We start from the raw sequence: 15,266 nt of genomic DNA, 5'->3' as shown, positions 1-15,266 counted from the left end.
TATGAAAATAGATCCGAAGACATTGCAAATCAATGTAATAAAGAGTGTACTTAAAATGCAGGGAAAGGAATTGTCTAGCGCAATAGATCGGGAGTACCTGAGTAAGAAAGACTCTGTAAAAGTTATGAGTAATAGCTGGGAGAAAGACATAAGCTACCCCTACCTAGACACACTACCGAATCGATGGTTAAGAATGGATGTTTCTAGGATAAGAATTGGTATTAACCAGGCCTTAACAAATAACTCAATAAAGTCTGGCTTGATGTAACCAGATGGGAAATGTATGTGTAAGATAAGGATCAAATGTAATATTTTACACATTTTATTGGATTGACGAAAATTTTTAAATCTACGTAAATTATTTCTTTGCTCGCTTTTTTTAAAATATGATGTAAGGGCGTGTTCACAAGCATGGGAGCTTCTTGCTGATATGGAAAATTTAGATACTGTGATAGCTATTGGGAAATATATGAAGGGTGTCAAGAGGTCCCCTGCTTTATTATAGGCTTCAGGGGAGCTAAGAGTATTGTGATTTAAAATGAAATTTTATTGTCTTAAATTTGCTAGAAAATTGTTAGGAATGAAGTTTTAAGAAAAAGATGTTAAAATGGGTACCTTGATTTTTAAAGCTTAGGACTTGTGACTTTTTAAAGTTTTTAGACTCTTTAAAATGGTAATGTATGAGCAATGTGGTTTAAAGACCTAAGGTCTAAATAAACTTTATATTTTTTAACTTGACTTTAGACTTGGCCCACTCAGAGCTTTTCCACCTTCTTTGATGACCATACCAGGATCCGTTGCTTCAGCAACCCACCGTCATCGAGCCCTGCTTAAGAATCAGCTTGCCTTGCTGACTTGGGGACAGCCACATTTTCTCCATAAAAAAAAAAGTCAGAAGCTAAAATTTCCACCTTGATGAACCTGGCCCTTGTATCCGTTCCATGCTCCGACACTGTTAGCCTTACCCTTTGACCCGGTCTAGCATGACCAGATATCCGGGGATGATAGTTTTGATTCAAAATGTATAAATTCTTATCTCCGGTTGTACTTACTGGATTTTTGCCATTTTGTTGTTATTTCATTATTTCTCATTGTATTTATTAAACTTAAGTCTATTTTTCTAAATTGGTTTGGGGTTTATCTTTTGTTGTGTTTTTGCTTTATCACTGTTTGAGTACAGCATAAATACTTCACTATAGGAAGCTGGCTCTTTATGTGATTTATCAATACTTTGGTATACCGTGTAAAGAGTCTAGGGGTTCCCTTACTAGTGAACAGGAGCTTGCTATGTAATATCAAAGTGCTCTATTAGGGATTAGTTTGGTCAAGCAGCCTTAGGCTTAACACAGAGGAGCGCAAGACATTCACAAAATTCACACAATATCAATAAATGATAACATGATTCAAGAAGAAGATCCACACCAATTTATAAAAATAGCAAGTATCTTTAAATATGTTTAGGCATCAAAGAAGACCTGTTCAGCAAAGTATGTTTTCAAATATAAATTATTTTCACTTTAAAAAGTAGACACTGCAATTTTTGAATTCTGTACTGTTACCGTAAAGAAGGAAACAAATATTCGGCAAATAGGTATAGTACATCGAATTACAGGACCATTATCCAGAAGTTGAGGTGAGTGGTGGGCAAGGTCCACGGCAGCACCAACAGTACACCACCAGCAGCACAAGGGCGGCTGGGTGAAGGGTGCAAAACAGTGTTGGGTGCCCAGTGCGTTCCAATGGGGATCAGTCTATGTAAAAAGAGGCTGCAGTCTCTGCCTAGGAAGTCAGTCGGATTGAAGCATCAATTGGCCTCAGGCCTTGCGATGCTCGGGGATGGGGGGACACCTTTGGTCCTCTTCTCCAAGGCCCAGGGGAAATGGGTGCAGAGGTATCTTTAGGTGTCAGACCTTCTTCTTACCGGAGCAGTCACGGTAGAGGTGGTCTGCGTGCTGAGGTTGCAGACAATGTTGGTGAGTCCAGGAGGGGTTAAACCACATTGGACTCAAGCTCTGGAGGGCTGGGGAACCCTTTTGGCACCATTGGCCCACTTCAAATCAGGCCGGAGGTGATGGGTGGAGTGGTTGCTTCAGGTGTCAGATTTTTGCCGGTTCTGGGGGCCTCAGATTCTTTTCTTTTGAGTTTCTTCAGAACAGGTCTGCTGTTCATGGAAGGTCTTGAGTCTTTTTGGAAGGCAGGCAGTCCACCTATGTTTCTGGAGTCAACAGCTGCAAACAGGCCAGCGGGGCTGGGTCCTAGTCAGGTGCTCTCTTCAGCTTTCTCTGCTTTTGTGGCTGTTTGGTGTCCTCTGTCTTGTTAGGTAATCAGGGGAGGGAGTGCCAGGTAGTAGCCAATTGACTAACTTTTAGGGTGACTACACACTCATATATCTCCTTCCGTTGGGAATTGGGCAGAACCCTAACTCTGGTTGGTTAATTCTCTCCAAGACAAGATGGAGGAATATGAAGAGAAGAGTTCACATCACCTGGCCCACCTTCGGTGTAGTACTGGCTGAATGTGGGCATCCCTCCTAATCTAACACATTTTTCCACCTGTCCTCCAAAAGTGGAGCAGGAAAGGGGGTTGGCAACCTCTCCGATGAGAGAAACCAATGTCTCATACCAAATGCGAAGAGGCTGCTTTGAAGCTCCCTTGCCTTGGCAGGCTTATGTGCAGGTCATCTCATTGGAGAGGTTGGAAGACACCCTCTTCCAGAGCTGGCCTGGTTTCTGGCCTCTCAAGAGTGAAGGTCCGCACCCTTGGGGGTCAGGAATTAGTCTCTGGTGTCAGTCTGGCTAAAACCAGTCAGCCCACCAGCAGTTCACTAGAATCAGTGTGGTATCATCAATACGAGATGTTTGATATCCAATATCCGTAGTGATGCCATCATGTAGCTTGGGAACTCATTTTCACCCATGCCCAGCACATGCTTTAAAAATGGCTTCCCTGTTCACTTGCACTGGCAGTGATTAAACTGACCAAGGGCATATCTGCTCATGCAGGTATGCCCCCATATATAAGTACCCTGCCTTAGGGCTGTCAGACCTGATGTAGGGATGACTTACAAATATCATATGCAGTGGGAGGGGACCTGGCACTCGGGGATGGATGACAAGTCATGTTTTCACTTTTGTCTGCACCATGACATGTAGCCTGCACTGGCAGTCGTGCATGTGATTAGTGAGGGGTCGCTTAGGGTGGCACAAGTCATGCTGCAATCCTTAGTGACTTTCTTTAGCACCTCAGGCTCTAGGTAGCGGGGTAAGGAACCATATGCTAGGCACTTAGAGGTTGCTAAAATGTTTGCGAATTGGGGGAACAATTGTACAGTTTTGGGAAAGAGCCCAGGCACTGGGGACCTGGTTAGCAGGAACCCAGTGCACTTTCAATCGAAATCACATCATGTACCAGGCAAAAAGTGGGTGTGACCATGTCAAAAAAGGCACTTCCCTACATTCTAACATTGCTTCTATGCTAAGCCTGATTACTTCTGAGGCAAGCTAAAAGCGGGTTAAGAACAGGTCTATTTGGTAACTGATGTGGTCTCTCCAGATAAGGATTGTGAATGTTATTTGAGGTGGATTCTCAACCCCCTCAACTAATAACCCAATTTCTTCCAAGGTCATGTTAAGGACAACATGAACAGCAGCAAAAACCAAGAAATGCGCCACTGCTGCTTGGGTCGGTTACAAAGAATGCCCCAACCAAAGAAAAATCTTTTTGTCACATAGTTGTTTGTTCAGTTTAGGACTGGAAAATGGGGAATAATTGCTCCTAAAAAGCTGGTGTTTAAGGACAAGTAAGGAGGGGTTTAGGGAGAAAAGGTTGGTTAAGCCCAGAAACTTGCTAAACAGTAGTAAATATGCTTCCCATGAGCCTTGGAGTAAATCAAGTGCTGCACATGACTACTCACAGGTCCCACAACTCATTCCCATAGAAATAATGGAGACAGGAACCTAATATACAATGTAAAATATAAATTATCAAATATAAACACTTCTATTAATATTACTACTACTACTAGTACTGCTACTAATAATAATATTAGTAATAATAACAACACAATGTTAATAATATTAATAAAATATACTAAGTATTGTATTTATTTATAGAGTTTTATATAGCACGAACGTGACCCTGTGGTATCAGAGCGCTTCACGGTTACATGAGGTAGGTTTGATATATAGCTTGTATAGCAGCATTAACATATATATATAATATTCCTGTCAATGTCTATCTTCTCGGTTTCAAATAACAATTTTTGGAACTGTTTAGTGTACAAGGGGTAACAGTATTCCTATACAAATAGTTCCAATGTGTCTTTTTCTGTGATTTCTACATCAAAACAAGTCCTGAGTAGTACAGTACCGTTAAAGATTATTCTCAGCTTAACTGGTGACTATATCTATACATACGTTGTTGTTCTGTGTTGGTAACACCTATATCACGATGCTGGTGATGAACAGTCTTGCCTTAGGAAGGAACTTGCTCATTAGGAAGATCTTCGCATTCCTCTTGAATGTTGCCGTGTTTGGAATTCTTCTAATGTTTGGTGGGAGTGAGTTCCAGATTCTGGGGGCTGCTCCGGAGAAAGCTCAGTCATACATTTTCTTCTTCCGAAAGATGGGTGGTTTCAGCAACAGCTCTCTGGAACTCCTGGCTGGCCTGCTTCCCTTGATAGCTCTATTTTCTAGGCTAAGTACCTTGGTGTTTTGTAGTGGAGCACTTTGTGGGTAATACATGCCAGTTTAAGTTGAATTCTGGCTTCGTATGGTAACCAGTTTAAATCTTGCAGGGGAGATATGGTCGTATTTCCTAGATCTGATAATGAGTCTTGCGGCCGCATTGAGACATGCTTTTAGTGGTTGTGTGGAAATTTTTGATAGACCAGCTAAAGTTTTACATCCATATTCAATCCTTGAAATAACTAAGGACTGGACTGCCAATTTGAGGTCTGCCGTAGAAATGAGTGGTTTCACTTTTCTAATATAGTGCTAGTAAAACCGGGCCCTTTTTGCCATTGGTTTGATGTGGGCTTTCATGTCTAGGTTCTTATCCAGCATGATTCCTAGCGATTTTGCTGAGTCAACTAGAATAGGGGTGCAGTTTAGTGCTGTGATCATTTTGGTCAATTCCTTCACTTCTGTGGGGTTCTTTGGTGGTGAAATTAATAGGAATTCACTTTTTTATGCATTTAGTTTCAGATGATTGCTAGTTAACCAGTGTAATGATACTTTTAATGCCTCATTCATTAACTTGATGTCTTCCAGTGACGCGATCTTGATGTAGATCTGAGTGTCATCCGCGTACATGTGATAGAATATGTTTGCGTCTCTGAGAATTTCTGTAAGGGGTTCAACATACAGGTTGAATAGTGACGGAGATAGTGTAGATCATTGAGGGACTCCAATTGAATTCGGGCATGAGAGGGATAGCTTCTGGTTGACCAGTAATATCTGTGTTCTATTCTGAAGGAAGGATTCAAACAATTTCAGAACATTTCCAGATAGACCCATTCTGTCATCAAGCCTGGCTAGTAATTTTTCATGATTTAACGTGTCAAATGATGACGTCAGGTCAAGAAGGACTAGTAGACATGTTTGATTGTGATCTAGGGCCTGTAGCGCATCATCCACTATATGTAGGATAACTGTTTCCATACTGTGGCCTGTTCTGAATCCCGATTGGCAGTCGTCCAGCAGCTTGAAATTAGCAATGTGATGGCTCAGTTGATTTTGCAGACATTTCTCAATTAGTTTGGCAAGTAATAGAATATTGGTTACTGGGCGAAAGTTATTTGGCTCTGCTGGGTCCGCTGTAGGTTTTTTGATGATGGGGAGGACTTCACCCCCCCCCCCCAGTATAACAAGCATTATAGTTTTTTTTCTTTTAAAATCAAATGTATATTAAATGTTTTTTAATGTTACACATTTATATGTAAAAAACAAAAATAAGCTTTCAATAAAATATGTAACTGATTTTAACATAATACCAAAACACATACATATTAGTTACATTTATTACATATTCACTTACTATTAAACTGCTAGTGAGGATGTTTTTAAATTTTGGTTAAAAATTCACATTTTGTATATTTAATACAATTTAATTAATTCAGTTAATGTGCTGTAGCATTTAATTTTGTTAGTTCTGGGTTACTAATAATAATTGTACATTATTTTCCAGTTTTTGTTCTATATTTGCATATTTTAAATATTTTTTAAGAATAAATTCACTTTATTCTTTTTTTCTATACTTTCCTATAGGGAGATCAACATCCCAGCAGTGGAGATATCCCCCCTATTTGTGAAAACATACCATTAGTATATTTACCTTTGTAAATTCTGCCTTTAAATAGCCTTCCCATGTGAATGGAGGAGATAGAGATTTGTAAGTTTGTGCCTAGATGGTAATCTTTACTCTCAAATGGAAAAGACACTAACTGCAAGAGTACAATTACACGTGAGTAAATCTAATTTTTAATATTTTTCCTAGAGAATTCGGCCTTCATATACAGTTTAAGTTACAAACTTACAGTATTTTGGTATTGGTGATATGGGCACATACCGAATATTTTTCACATGTGCATAGCTTGGTTGAATAATCAATTTGAGTGAATATTGACCAGTTTTTTCATTTCTGTAAAACACTCACTCTACAAAGTATACAACTGTGACATACGTTTAATTCAAGAATAGTCTTACTTCTCACCGTAAGTCTTAGATGCCCTAACTTCTCTTCCATCCCTTTGTCTCATCTAAGTTGTCCTTCAGACCACTTATAAGGATAGCATCTTGGTAATAGGTCATGTGCTGCAATCATTACATGCCATCTTTGTCAGCAGTTTTTTTCCAAGGTATTGTGCAGGTCTGCCAGAAAGCACTAGCCTTGAAGTCCAGTTCCAAGAGTAGTGATAAATGCTTCCATTCCTCCCCAAATTCACAACGTCAAGCCCATCTGCATCCATCCATGCCAGAACACCCGTAGCTGCCAGCCATGGTTCCCATGCCACATAATCTTTACCTCCTATTCAAGGTGAGCATAGTAATAGAATATACACAACTGAATTCACGTTTTCCCTATTCCTCACCAGTGATAAATTACCCCCTGACCCTATTTTCTCTCTCAGCACATACAATATGTATCAATTTGTTCATCTACAAGGAGTTTTTTCCTGAATCCTTAGGAAAACTGCCATTGACCACTCTATGAAGTTCATGGTAGGTAACATATGTGCTGCTATCAAACACAGACATTCTATTGCAGAACTTTTAATTTTACATGATCTGTTTTTATACAAAGACTTGGCCTTCAGTCTGTAATATCCCTCATATTGATGACTTTGTACTGAAAAAATGTAAAATACACAGAAAGCACAGGACTCAGCGAGTCGGTGGCGGGATATCAATTAGAACTCACAATCCATTAGCATAAATCATATTGATCCCAAACTCGTTACTGAACTAGAAAAATTATACATTAGTCCTGAATTTAAATTTTTACACTGTCCTTTCATTAAATCCATACTCTAATTTGTATCACTTGCAAGAAAACGGGTAGTCCTGGTAGTCTGTGGTGAATGTGGTCCTCTTTGGCAATCTAAATCTGTGACAAGAGATCTCAATGTGCTCCTCACTCAGACTTACAAATTATTTGGATTCTATAAACATGGAACAAGTGAATTATAAACCCACATAGGAAATTTAGTTGATCCCTAGTTTCTCCCTGTGAGATCTGACTACTGTTAGAAAGCCCCTTCTATTGGTCTGGACAGAGCACTTTGGGGTCCTTCTCTGGATTATTAGTGGGCAATAATTCCACTCCACCAGGGAGTTCAAGGAGTTTTGACCACTCCGCGTGACGCTGAGTTCCAACAAACTGGCATGTGGTGGAGTTTTTTCTCATGCGTGGCTCACTAAAAGTAAGTTGGTGAGAGCAAGCAAGAATTGGCATCCCCAGGCACCATTTTCAGGCACTGGGAGGGCAACCAGTGAGATTTTTCCACAGGCGGTGTGGGCAGACGCTGCAATTCATGGTGAGAAAGCTGTTGCTCAAGTAGAAAATTTACTCAAGCGGCAGCAAAGAAGTAGCGTGCCTTGGCACATAGAATGGTGCCTTTTGCACTAGTTTTGCAGCCTGCAACAACTTCTCAGTGCTAAAAGGTAGTGCAAGCAGCGTGATGTGCTGATTTCTGCCCACTCGTGGAATCTAGTGGAGTTTTAATTGATCTGCACAGAATTACTCAGATTGAAACCCTGCAAGTTCTGCCCACCCCTATTCTGGATAAGGATTCCTCATAATCCATCTAGATAGGGTAGCACAGCATTCTCTAGTAGTTGAAATTGAAACTTTCCAAGCCTGATCTGGTAGAGTCAGAGTTACCCTGGCTCTTCCTCTTGTTTCCCCCAAATGAATGCAATCCCAATTTCTTAATAAAATTATTGAGCCAAACCCTCACTGAGATCTTAGGTAACATCGTCCAGGAAGAACAAAGAGGCTTCGCCAGACACATCGAAGATGTAACATTTAGCTCATCTCTGAACTGAAATGTCTTAAACTGTAGATTTGTCAAGCAGAGAGAAATTCAAGAAGAGTTTACAAGTGTTCACATAAGATTTGGTATAATTTCAATTTCAATATCTCCCTTAAGAAATTTAAAGAAGCCAAAACTACTTTTTATTCCAATAAGAAATGCTCCCTGTTTATCAATGGAGGTTTTCACATTGCCACTAAACTACAGACCCCACATGTGTTGAGGCACCTGTGCTAAAATTCAGGACTCCATCTCTTCTCAGTTTCCTACCTTGAACATTCCAGACACCACACCTTATCAGGTGTATTTCTAGATTTTTTTTATACCAATTACACAAGAATAATCATTGCAAATTATAATTACTAGATGGGTTTCTGGATCACCTAACAATGCATGTCAGGATCAATGCATGAAACATATTATTACAACCATAAACAAGATTTATATCACCCTGTTTAACAGCATCTTAACTCGGGCACTATCACAGAATGTATGATTTATTCAGCATTCTGTCCATCATTTGTTTGCGTAGCACTTTTCATCCTAAGTGGGCTGGGTATGACCAGACGTGGGTCTCTTGCTCACTGTGCCACTGGATTCAAGCTAGCCTGGCTGATGAAGGGTAATACCCAGAAACCGGTCTCAGGATGCTTGTTTCTGGTCCAGGGAGGACCTGGCTTGGCAGTTCGGTCTGGACTGTTCCCATGAGGCACAGGGTCAAGGCTGATTTGCATATGGCTGGGTCTAAACTGGGGTGGCACGGTGAGCAAAAGAATGATGGATTTAACCCAGATCTCTTGACTGGGGGTGAATGTATGATTTATTCAGCACTCCGTCCATCATTTGTTTGCGTATCCCTTTCTGTAACAGCACAAAAAACTGCAAAGTTTTCTAGAAACTGTTTTGTGCATCAAACTCAATTCACTCCATTTTAGGTGTGCCCTAAAAACAAAGCTTTTAATCAAATAATCTCTGTCCTGGCATACCACGTGTTTCTCAAGTGCCAAGAAGCTCTCAGATACATGCCACACACAAATAGCATAGCTTACGAGTATATACGATTTTTAGTTCTTTGTGATAACGAGGAGCCTCAAGAAGTGAGAGGTGAAGCCTAGCATGGGAGGCAGAGCCTGAAATTGGGGACTTGAGAGCATGGAGGCATCCCTATAGAGCTTCCAGCTTACAGGGCCCTGGCCACAGGGTAAATACCCGCCTTCAGCAGGACATCACCTGTCATACACCTGAGAGTTTGGCCAGAATGCCCTGACATCTATGGGAGGCCAAATCCATGGTGGCAGAGAGGCATTCAAGGATTCTCAACTGCAGAGATGCAGGGATCAGCGAGGCACAGCAAGGTCTGACGCCCAGTAGCCCCCTCCTCAGAAAGGCTCCTTCTGCCCAGTGCACCAGACGCAATCTGGCCAAAAGGCTGGTGCAAGTCTTCTACAGGTACCCCAACAGCACTAACCCCCTCCTGCACCCACAGTAGGCATGGACCCGTGGGGGCAGATTATCAGAAGTGGAGCTTCCTTGCTAGCAGGGGACCTTGATTCAATTGCACACTATCACTGGTGAGTGTGGGGCAGTGAGGCTGTGCACTACCCCAGCCACGGTGACCCCTCCACCTCCCCAGGTAGTCTCTAACCCCAACAGAACACTTTAGAGGCTGAGACCGCACCCTACTGAACAATTAGAGAGGACCATTACTGCCATCCTGGATGATGGCATTTTGCATTTCCAACCTTTTCATATGATGAGGTTTTCCCCCTTTTTTAAGTGTGAGTGAATTCTTCATCCAGCACTACAAGTAATGGAAATGTGAGTCTCTCTCCCACACAAATATAGCCCCCTAGGGTAGTTTCAGTGGTTCTGCTGCCGAAATTGGTGTTCCAGGTCAGCTTTTTTCAAATGCATCCAATGACCAGCTCCGCAGTGGCGGAGCACGACTACTGCGATTTACAACATTGCATTAGGCTACCGCGATTGCGTTTCCCATTGGCTGTAAAGGCTTGGACATTGGTGGTGACACACCGCAGTGGCCAGGCGGTGTGCTACCGCGATATGGCTGCTATACATTGGTGTGAGTGACAGTGATTTCGATGACGAAGCATGCCAACCGCCATTTGGCAATACACATATATCTATCACTACCGTGATTGTGGCTTTGCCATTGGCAGTGACACACCGCAGGGGCCAGGCAGTCGCTACCGCGGTATGGTTGCTATACTGTTGCAGGGATTCTGCTTATGCACAGAACTATGCACAGGAAACCAGGACCTCAGTGAATTGTGGTGTACCAAAAACTCACCTCAGAACCCAGAACCTCTTATCCGACCAGCATCAGTGTCCCATTCGTTATCCGAGTTTTATCTCGGCGGTCCCAATGTATAGACAACCCAGAACAAGCGACTTAGGGTATTCTCAGGAATGGTGGGAAACAGAAATACCTGTTCGTAATTATTCTCATATCAGTCCACAACAGAATAAACAGAGACACAGTAAAGTTTAAAGAGTTTATTTTATAAACCTCGTGTCCTGAGATGCAGTACTTTGGCTAACATAAGCAGACAAATGATTAAGATCAAAACCATCAGCATAGTTACAATACCATAGAAGATGAAAGGAGTAATCATAATAAAATGACAGTGGATGACAACCACCTTCCTTTTGCTAGTAAACTAATATGGTTATTATTAGACTAATAAAAGGTCTCTAGGCTTGAATGGGGAACCCCATACTGTAAAGATCAGCTTAGTGGAATCACATCACAGGATCAGCTAGACTCTGCTCCTGGGAAAGCTCTTCCGAATGTGTCTAAAGCATGCTGCCTGCAATATTAAAAGCACTCGACTTTCAGGTATTTGCAGCTGCATGCGTGTTATGGCTAAGTAGTGGGACGATCAACCTGAACCCAACAACATGCACCGTCTAGCGACCCAGACTGTTTCTTTACACAATGTTCAGACCAAGGTCGCTGCTCACTGTTAGGGATGTGAACAACAGACAGTTCTCATGTGAAGCAAAGTCGAGCAAGCATTTCACAATTTATAACATGTGACTACAGTGTCTTGTGCAAAAGCAGCAAAAGCGGCAAGATGGCTTTCTAACATCTAACGCGGTTGTGCTAACTTAGCATTGTACGTATATAGATAGCAATCTTCACTACACGCCCCCTTGATCGGACCACTAACCAGTAGGGGCGCACTTGCAAGAACGCAGAGTTCAAGTTTGATAGAACGGAACCAAGGGCATAAATTGTAAGTCCATATAAGGTAAGTGAAAAGTTCGAAGAAAAAAAAACAGAAAAAAATAAAAAGGATTGAAAAAAACCATTTAAAAGGGAAAAAAAAATATCATCGATGGATGTACAACGAAATGAAGGGGGAAAAGTCAATCCATCAAGGTATAAGCACAATAAGTTGCAACAGCTTCCAAGAGGAAATCACTGGAACGTACTGTAAAATTATCTGCCATCCAGTTCAGCATGGAGAAGGAACACACATGTTCCTCGACAACTGGAGACTCAAGCACCACTCGAGGACAACTGGTGTGTTCTTCAAGATAACTTCTCGCTAAGAATTCAGCTGCAGCCGTTCCGATGTCCCAATTCCCTAGGACTCCATGTGCTGCTCCACAGGCCATAATCCTGGTGCCAGAACAGTCCAACTCATGAGCCACTAAGGGGCTCATTAGCCGATCATAATCCGGGGCAGGAGACACCGAGTTTGACATGCACAAATCCAGAGCCCATTGGAAGGGACAATCTAGGCAATGAAAGACAGGCTGCACACAAGTAAAGTAGGGAAACCGGAAGGAAAATCCATAGGCTATGCTTAAAGTCACCAGTGGTAAAGTGCCATAGTATTCAAGCATCCGGTTACGAAGATGGAGCAGCCGGGACATGCATGTGACGCAAGTTGTGCATCCATAGCGTAGTATGCAGATAAACAAAAGAACCCCAGCTACGAGGGCGAGAAGTAAAGGGAGACCTCGATAGACGCTGGAAAAAATTGAATGAAAAAATGCCGGGATCACACCAAAAATAGTTTGAAAGGAGGTAACGAGGCCGGAGCCCACAATTTAAAAAAAATGAGCCAGGCCACTTGTTGACGAGGCATTAAAGATAGTCTGAATCAGTAACCCCAAAATGAAGTGGGAGATCAGTATTCAAAAGCGCTTGCACCTCTGTGCGCGTATTTGCTACGTGAAGGACAAATGTTTCCCGGGACGAAGTCAACGCGACTTCTTTTTGAGACAATAGAGCCCTTATTCTGCTCATCTTGTTGAACTCTGCTTTCAAGGTTGGAATGGAAGGCCAGATGGATACATCGAGCCGTCCATGCGGGGGTGGGAAAGGGACGTTATTACAGCAGACTACTCTCTGTGATACAGTCACTATGTAGGGAATTCCCACTAACATCCCACAGCAAGCTTCATTATTTAATAGCAAATAACTACCGTTAGCAAGCAGCGTTTAAGACGGTGTTATAACTGGCACCAGAATCCCTTTCAGGACACAAGCTAAATTAGGAGCGTGCACATTACATGCACCATGCACTTGAATGTGCCTACACACCACAGAGTGATCTGGAGTGGAAGTGCACTCTTCACCTTTTAAATAAACCTCTTTTCCGTCCCTCACGCATCTATACATGAATGGGAGTGACCAAACTTCGTGCAGGAAGGCAGTACCAAGTTTTTCATATCTGCCAAGGGCATAATGTTTCATGCACGAACTGAACTTAAACAGGGGGAATGGTAACGTGATCAACCCGTGGATAAGCCACACAGTGGAGTTTAATTCGGCAACAGAGAAAGGTAAAGGTTCTAATTTTTCAATGTGCAGCAGTGAGTATGTTGCATCTTTCATGGACATGAACTGTTGTTTCGCAGTTAAATTAAAAGGTAGGAACAAAGATGAAGTATTCCCAAGGGACTTTCCCAGCCTTTAACGTTTGCAATGTCCATGCAAACTGCATAATGGAACGCAATTGATTTTGACCATGATACTGTTAGACGGCGACCTCAGAGGAGCCTGGAAGGGGTTCTGACTACCCTGAGACCCACCCTCGAAGTATCGTAGCCGGGCACTGGCGGGAGACTCCCCAGGGGGAGGAATCTCGTATCTAGGATCGTACTTCTGGCACCACACGACACAGAGTGACCACACCGGGTATTCTGAGAAATCAATCTTTATCAAGTAGGTTATCACTGCAAATATGTACAAGGTGAGCACGGGCTCAAGAGTCTCGGAAGGGGTAGGGGGTAGCGGGACAGTCTCTGGTAAAGGTTCAAAGCAGGGACGTATCCGGCGCACAGCTCACAATCCTCGAGCTGGGGGATACGATGTTGTAGTCGGGGTCCGGCGGGACCGTGAGAGTCTGTTGGAGCCGCGAGTCACTCAGCGGGCTCAGGTACAGGTTCGGAGGTCTTACGATCTTCAGGGAGCCGCGAGTCACTCAGCAGGCTCAGGTAAAAGTTCGGAGGTCTTACGATCTTCGGGGAGCCGCGAGTCACTCAGCAGGCTCAGGTACAAGTTCGGAGGTCTTACGATCTTCAGGGAGCCGCGAGTCACTCAGCAGGCTCAGGTACAAGTTCGGAGGTCTTACGATCTTCAGGGAGCCGCGAGTCACTCAGCAGGGCTCAGGAGGGTCCAAGTTCCAGGAGCCGCGACCACGTCGGCAGGCTCTCGTTGTTCCAGCGTCGAATCTGCCGGCCAGACCCAGAGCACCCCCTGTTATAGGTCGACCCCTCTTTGATGTCCGGAGTCTGTGCAGGCAGGGGTCTTGTCACCTGGGGGTCGCTTGTCGGGATTTCCTGCTATTGTCTTTTGATCCTTTCAGGGCCGGGTCGGGAGGAGTCCCAGACACCCAGCAGGCACGGAGCCAGCCCTCAGGGAGGCCGGAGGGCCGATCGAAACCCATCGTCCCGGGGGAGTTCAGAGGTGCGATAGAAACTGCTCCTCCCTCTCTCATCCCCTGGAAGCGTGATGTCCTCCAGCCAGAGTGGCGCCTCTAGGCCCGGGTCGCGCTGGGGCCGGGCGGCCATCTTGGTGCATGAAGTGGGCACGCGGGCCCGGGGTGGCCGAAAGGAGAGTGGCCATGGACGGGGATGTCCGGGTCGGTGCGTGTGTCCTGGTGGGGAGGGTCGGCTGGGCCGTGTGCTTGGGCTGCAGGTACCAGGTTTCGGTGGTGCGGGGGCACGGAGGGCCATTCTACGAGGCCGGGTCCAACACGCGTCCCCCCCAGCTGAAAGCCGGAGAGAACTGCCCATCATCTTGGGGGGTTCTCTTCGCTGAGGCGGAAGAACCGGGAGAGGCCGTCAGCATTGGCGTGGTCCGTACCAGGGCGGTGTTCTACGGTGAAATCCATCCCCTGGAGGGAGATTGACCACCGCAGTAGTTTGGGGTTTTCTCCTCGCATCTGCATGAGCCATCGCAAGGGCCAATGGTCAGTTTGGACTCTGAAATGGGTGCCGAACAGGTAGGGTCGCAGCTTTTTGAGTGCCCAGACCACGGCAAAGGCTTTGCGCTCTATGGTGCTCCATCTCTGTTCTCGGGGCAACAGCCGCCGACTGAGGAAGGCGACGGGCTGGTCTAGGCCTTGGTCATTCACTTGGGACAGGACGGCCCCAATGCCATGCTCGGAGGCATCGGTCTGGACTATGAACTCCTTGGCGTAGTCGGGAGCCTGGAGGACGGGGGCAGTACACATGGCTTTTTTTAGGGCATCGA

The sequence above is a fragment of the Triturus cristatus genome, chromosome 2_1 (assembly GCF_964204655.1).
Source record: "Triturus cristatus chromosome 2_1, aTriCri1.1, whole genome shotgun sequence".
Taxonomy (NCBI): domain Eukaryota; kingdom Metazoa; phylum Chordata; class Amphibia; order Caudata; family Salamandridae; genus Triturus; species Triturus cristatus.
Note: the sequence above shows the minus strand (reverse complement) of the source record.